We start from the raw sequence: 6,462 nt of genomic DNA on the forward strand, positions 1-6,462 counted from the left end.
GGTACACCAACCAATCGGAGTGAACGAGAGGTGGGGTTGGTCCCGGATCTCCCGCATTGGCTGACACGCTGCATAATTTTGAAAGCAGATTTGTCTCAAACTGCAGGAGAAAACTGGAATTTCTGTTTGTGGCTTTAAACAGATGAGACCCTGTGGGTGTGTAGCAAACATTTCAACATTTGTTACTGAAATGTGGCAACATGATGAACCAATCCACCAATAATTCAAGGACTTACTTCAAGGAATAACTGGCAGACAGGAAATACCACCACTAGAACAAGAATTGTTTTTCATTGCAATAACGAGGACAGGTTAGGGGGAAGGTTAATACTGTGACCATTCAAAGGTGGCACGGTAGTGCAGTGGTTAGGACTGCTGCCTCACGGCCTTGAAGTTCTGAGTTTGATCCAACTGCAATTCTGTCGTTTTCAGGTTTCCCATCACACTTATGCACATAAGCACCCCACACACACTCACAGACACACAGAAGCACCCACACACTCACAAAGGGACACTGTTTGGGCAGCACGGTAGCATTGTGGATAGCACACATGCTTCACAGCTCCAGGGTCCCAGGTTCGATTCCAGCTTCGGTCACTGTCTGTGTGGAGTCTGCACGTTCTCCCCGTGTGCGCGTGGGTTTCCTCCGGGTCCTCCGGTTTCCTCCCACAGTCCAAAGATGTGCAGGTTAGGTGGATTGGCCATGATAAATTGCCCTTAGTTCCAAAATTGCCCTTAGTGATGGGTGTGGTTACTGGGTTATGGGAATAGTGTGGAGGTGTTGACATTGGGTTGGGTGCTCTTTCCAAGAGCCGGTGCAGACTCGATGGGCCGAATGGCCTCCTTCTGCACTGTAAATTCTATGTAACTTCCAGCCCGATAAGATGGACATTTTTCCTCACACTAACCAACTTGACTGTTATTGCAGTTAAGTCCACAATTTTGGAGAAGTTCAAGTGAACCTATTCCTTTGGGACTGTGAGGAGTTTTAACCATCCGGTGATCAGTGTGAGATTGTATACAATGCAGGGCACCATCCTTCAAAAATTGCAACAAGTACTTTCCTCTTGGCATTACTGATGATGCTAATTCCCCTGAGTTTGATGGGGTGATGGAGAGGAATCTAAGACATGTTGTTGAGATCTACCATGCGGAATTAGTGAGGTCTTGCGACACTAAAACTCAGTAGAAATTTGAGTTAAAACTTCTTGGATGCAAACAAGAATCTTTTATTGCCTCTATTTGATTACAATTAGAAGCTTAAATATTATTCTCTAATAAGTGCAGCTAGCAAAAGGACTTAAAGAGAAGCAACCTATACACGATTCAACATTCAAAATAATACAGAAATGGTTTCTTCCTTCCCCATGCAGGAGGCCTCCTCCGCACGCACCCACTCGGCCTTTGGCTCCTGGATCCATCCCCTTACTCGCTCGGCTGTTGCCGCCCAGTGGTAGAATTGTAGATTTTGGAGGGCTAGCCCCCCCCCCCCCCCACCCTAGATTTTGTTTTTTGTAGGACCTTCTTTGGGATCCTAGCATTTTTACCCCCCCCCCCCCCCCACCCCCCCCCACTCCCATACGAACGCCATGATAAGTTTGTCCAGCGCTATGAAGAAGGCCTTGGGGATGTAGATTGGAATGGATCTAAACAGGAAGAGGAACCTGGGCAGTACGTTCATTTTGATCATCTGGACTCTCCCCGCGAGGGAGAGTGGGACTGTGGTCCATCTTTGCAGGTCCTTTTTTACTTCCTCCGTCAGGCTGGTGAGGTTCCATTTGTGGATCCCTTTCCAGTCATGGGCTATTTGGATCCCCAGGTCGCGGAATTTGTGTCGGGCTTGTTTGAACGGCAGCCCCATTAGTGCTGCTCCTCCCCCCCCCCCCCCCCCCGCCTTGCGGGTGTACTGGGAAGATCTTGCTTTTGCTCATGTTGAGTTTGTAGCCCGAGAAGGCTCCAAACTCTTTCAGGAGTGCAATGGTTCCGTCCATGCTGCTCTGGCGGTCCAAGATGTAGAGGAGCAGGTCATCTGCATAGAGTGAGACTCTGTGCTCTCTGCCTCCCCTTCGGATCCCCCTCCAATTTTTTGCTGCCCTGAGCACGATTGTGAGCGGTTCGATTGCTAGTGCGAACAGCAGCGGGGGCAGTGGGCATCCTTGTCTGGTGCCCCTGTGCAGCTGGAAGTATTGGGAGTTGGTATTGTTGGTCCGTACGCTCGCCATGGGAGCGTTGAATAGGTTTCCTTTTCTGAGGGAGGATGTTCTTTCTCCAGCGAATGTTATCCGGATTGATTCCAGGGATGGCGGAACTGTCATATGAGGAGCGATTGACTATGTTCTATTACAGCGCTGCACAGTAGAAAGGGCTTGAAAGCTCAATAACCCTTTCCAGAAATATTTAGGGATGACGGCTCGCCCTAACCGCGTTCCTGGACACTGCAGCTGACCCCCTCCCAAAACAAAAAAGAAAGGGAGTAAAGTAAATAGAAGATTAATGTTACATGTAACAAATTGGTTCCTGTCTAAAAAGAAATTCAGATTGTTTCAGATTTGCAAGATCGGATTTCAGTTTGAGATTAAGGCATTCAAGCCGCCCAGCCCAGTTCCTCCGAGTTAAACTCGGCAGTAATCCAATTCATTTGAGTTTTTAAAAACTAGTAAGATTCTTTCCACACTGATTTAAGTAGCGAACATTTGGAATTCAAACCAGCTTAAAGGACAAGAAAGAAATTTGAGTAAAAATTAGAGGAAAGAACAAAATAAATGTTTAGATTATGTGCAGGGACGCAATGGCGTTCGGAGTTTCCCCGCCCACTCTCCGCCCCTTTAGGTTTTGTAGGAAAACTAACTATTTCAGGAGACACTTGATCTGTTTTAAATTGTGCAAAAAAGAAATATATGTCTCTAAGAATAGCTAATGTCTACAAAATCAATCATTGAAAATTGACTTAAATGGAATAAAATAAATAAAAGTGTTCTGATGAAGGCGAACGGAAGATCTTGTTGAGTATTTTAATGAAGCGATTGTGAAATTGCTGTCTCTTTAGGAAGCTGTAGCCTGAGAGAAAGTTAAATGTTAACTGTAATATTTCGAGCTGTGAGAATGTGTATGTTTGGCATGTGGATGTTCATGCATCCCTGCTAAGATCTATATTCTGGGAAGCAAACTTGAGTTTATAATTTGGAAGTATAGAACAAGAACTACAGATCACAAGGGGGAGCCAGTCGATGTGGCGCATTTGGACTTTCAGAAAGCATTTGGCCAAGTCCCGCATAAGAGATTATTGTGCAAGTTTAAAACGCATGGAATTGGGGGATGTGCATTGAGGTGGATAGAAAACTGGTTGGCAGAGAGGAAACAAATGTAGGAATTAATGGGTACTTTTTAAATTGGCAGGCAGTAACTAGTGGGTTGCCACAGGGATTGGTGCTGGGACCCAGCTATTCACAATATACATTAATGTTTTGGATGAGGTAACAAAATGTAACATCTCAAAATGTGTAGCTGATACCACGTTGGGTGGGAGAGTAAACTGTGACGAGGATGCAGGCATCCTACAGCATGATCTGGACAGGTTGGATGAGTGGGTACATCAATGGCAGATGCAGAATTATTTGGATATGTGTGAGGTTATTCACTTTGGATGCAAAAACAAGAAGGCGATTACCACCTGAACGTTTGCAAATTGAGAGAGAGGAGTGTGCAGGGGGAACTGGGTGTCCTTGTGTACCAGTCGCAGAAGGCAAGCATGCAGGTGCAGCAGGCAGTAAAGAAGGCGAATGGCACGTTGGCCTTCATTGCGAGACGTTTCGAATACAGGGGCAAGGATGTGTTGCTGCAATTATACAGGGCTTCGGCGAGGCCAGACCTGGAATATTGTGCACCGTTTGGTTTCCTTTTCTGAGGAAGGATGTTCCTTCTCTCGAGGGAGAACAGCGAATGTTATTCAGATGGATTCCAGGGATGGCGGAACTGTCATATGAGGAGCGATTGACTAGGTTAGGATTGTTCTTGCTGGAGTTCAGAAGAATGAGGGGCCACGGCATAGACTTATAAAATTCTAACAGGACTAGAAAGGGTAGATGCAGGGAAGATGTTCCCAATGATGGGTGTATACAGAACCAGGGATCACAATCTGAGGATTCAGGCTAAACCATTTCGGACAGAGATGAGGAGATATTTCTTCACCCAAAGAGTGGTGAGCCTATGTAATTTATTACCACAGGAAGTTGTTGTGCTAAAACATTGATTATATTCAAGTGGCGGCTAGATATAGCACTTGTGCCGAATGGGATAAAAGGTGATGGGGAGAAAGCAGAATTAGGCTATTGAGTTGGATGAGCAGCCTTGATCAAGATAAACGGCGGAGGAGGCTCGAAGAGCCAAAAGGCCTCATCCTGCTCCTATCTTCTATGTACCTATGTATCTATGTAAAAGGACGTTTACCTGATTAATTTTGAGCAAAGCACTCAAGTGCTAGGTTCCTCTGTGAGTGTGGTGGTATTTGTGTGTTGTATGATATTATGGTTTCGAGATCATAGTTTGAGTGGTTTGAGTCAAACAGCCAACAAACTGATGTGTAATTAGCAAATCTTCATTTTCAAAATTTCTCAACATATAATCCACATCTACGGATGATTCCAGGGTATGTTTGATAAACATGAGGAATTTTAATCATGATGGAAATTTATGCACATAAAATAAGATTATGTTAATTTGATAAGGTTCATTGGAAGTTACGATAGGTTAAATCCAATCCGGTGTTGGATTAGTTCAGGGTTAAAACTTCCCTGTCACAACTGGCACCATGCAGAAAGAATAATTCTGAGATTGCAGAAAGAGTATAAAGGACAGAAGATTAAATAAAATAGGCGAACGGTCACGTTTCTTGCTTCAAGCAAAAGAATGGTGTTGACAAAATGACGTCTGGTGGAGAACTCATATTACACCCGTTTCCAAACCGGCAGAAAATGGACCCTTGCTAGTTATCAGCTGAAGATCTATTTTTTATTGGAAATTACAAACCTTATGTTTTGGATTGTCAGATTAGTTAACCAACTCTATCCCAAGCAGAATGGATGCTTTGTGTTTTGCTTTGCAGGTAACTGCAAGTGGAACGAGCTTTGCAGTAGCTTCAGGAATTTGAGATAGTTGGGGAGAGGATATGGGTTATATTAAGGTGGCTTACTATACAGACACAAGCCCATCAAGGTCGGATTCAAGCGCAGCAGAATCAGGTGCGCAACCATAAGGAAAATAGATATGAAAATGTTGTAAAATATGAAACTACATCACCTGTATAACAGATGTATTCCACCCATACAGGCGAAGCTTTATACGACACAAACGAACACCTGGTGACGATCAAGGCCCTTGAGTTAGCATGAGTTAGTATGAATAACTTCAGCATGATGTCAGGGGCTGGTAAGGTACCAACTCACTTTATGTAATATCAAATTTAATTGTATATACAACTAATGTATGTAATCTACAATCAAGATCCAACCGGAATGTGCTGTTCCGCTGTTTAGAAAAGTGTACAAGAATTCGTGTTTCTTTTGTTCGGTGGAGAGATGGTCTGGGGCTCTGGGCCTTCAATAGACATCACCTCCCCATCGGTGAAATAAACTGTTTAATGCGAGGACGAACCCTGAACGTTGAGTGATTTCTTCGAGATTCTCCCCCGCTAACAATGTTATGAGATGTTAAGGGGGCATAGTAAAACTGGAAAGTCATTTCCTTAGCGAAGGGAACAGGTCAAATAGGTTCACAGTTTAAAACGTAGAATTATCTCCAGTACTGTTGCTGGGTAGATTTGTTTATAAATAGTCCTCATTGACAATGTTAAGAGTTTGAAGTTGGCTTGCAGCCAAGCGGTCAGTACTGAGCAAACAGATCTCTGAAAAAATATCCAGATGCTTCCTGTAAACAACATTGAACATTCGAGCCTCCCTGACTGCAGGCGGCTGGGTTGCTGTCCAATACTGTGTGGGGCAGATTAACCTGAATATGAATGGATACAATTGGATTTATCCATTCAAACCATAAATATTTCATGAAGTAAACGTTTTAAACGGTGATCCATCTGAATAAATATATTCAGCGAATGTTCTGTTCACTCTGAGTTTAAAGCCGATCCGAAAATAGTAAACTGACCCGATGCAATTTATATTAGATTCGAGTTAAAGTCACACTAGTTGTTAAAGTCCGTTTGTTGAGAACCTAATTAAGTGAGAGTGAGTTGTGTTGATGGAGCCAATCCACAAACCTAATCAGATGAGTTGAACAGTAGAAAAATAAGTCAATTTGAAAGAAAATCATAAAACTGCCTTGAACTCACCGGAATGCCTGAAATATTCTCCGAGATGTTCACCTTATTTAAACGGTGAAGTCTCTTATACCTGATTAGCCCCGTATTCTGTATAGTTTAATTTGTGCTGATTTCCATTATTTAACAGCCCC

The sequence above is a fragment of the Scyliorhinus canicula genome, unplaced genomic scaffold (genome assembly GCF_902713615.1).
Source record: "Scyliorhinus canicula unplaced genomic scaffold, sScyCan1.1, whole genome shotgun sequence".
Taxonomy (NCBI): domain Eukaryota; kingdom Metazoa; phylum Chordata; class Chondrichthyes; order Carcharhiniformes; family Scyliorhinidae; genus Scyliorhinus; species Scyliorhinus canicula.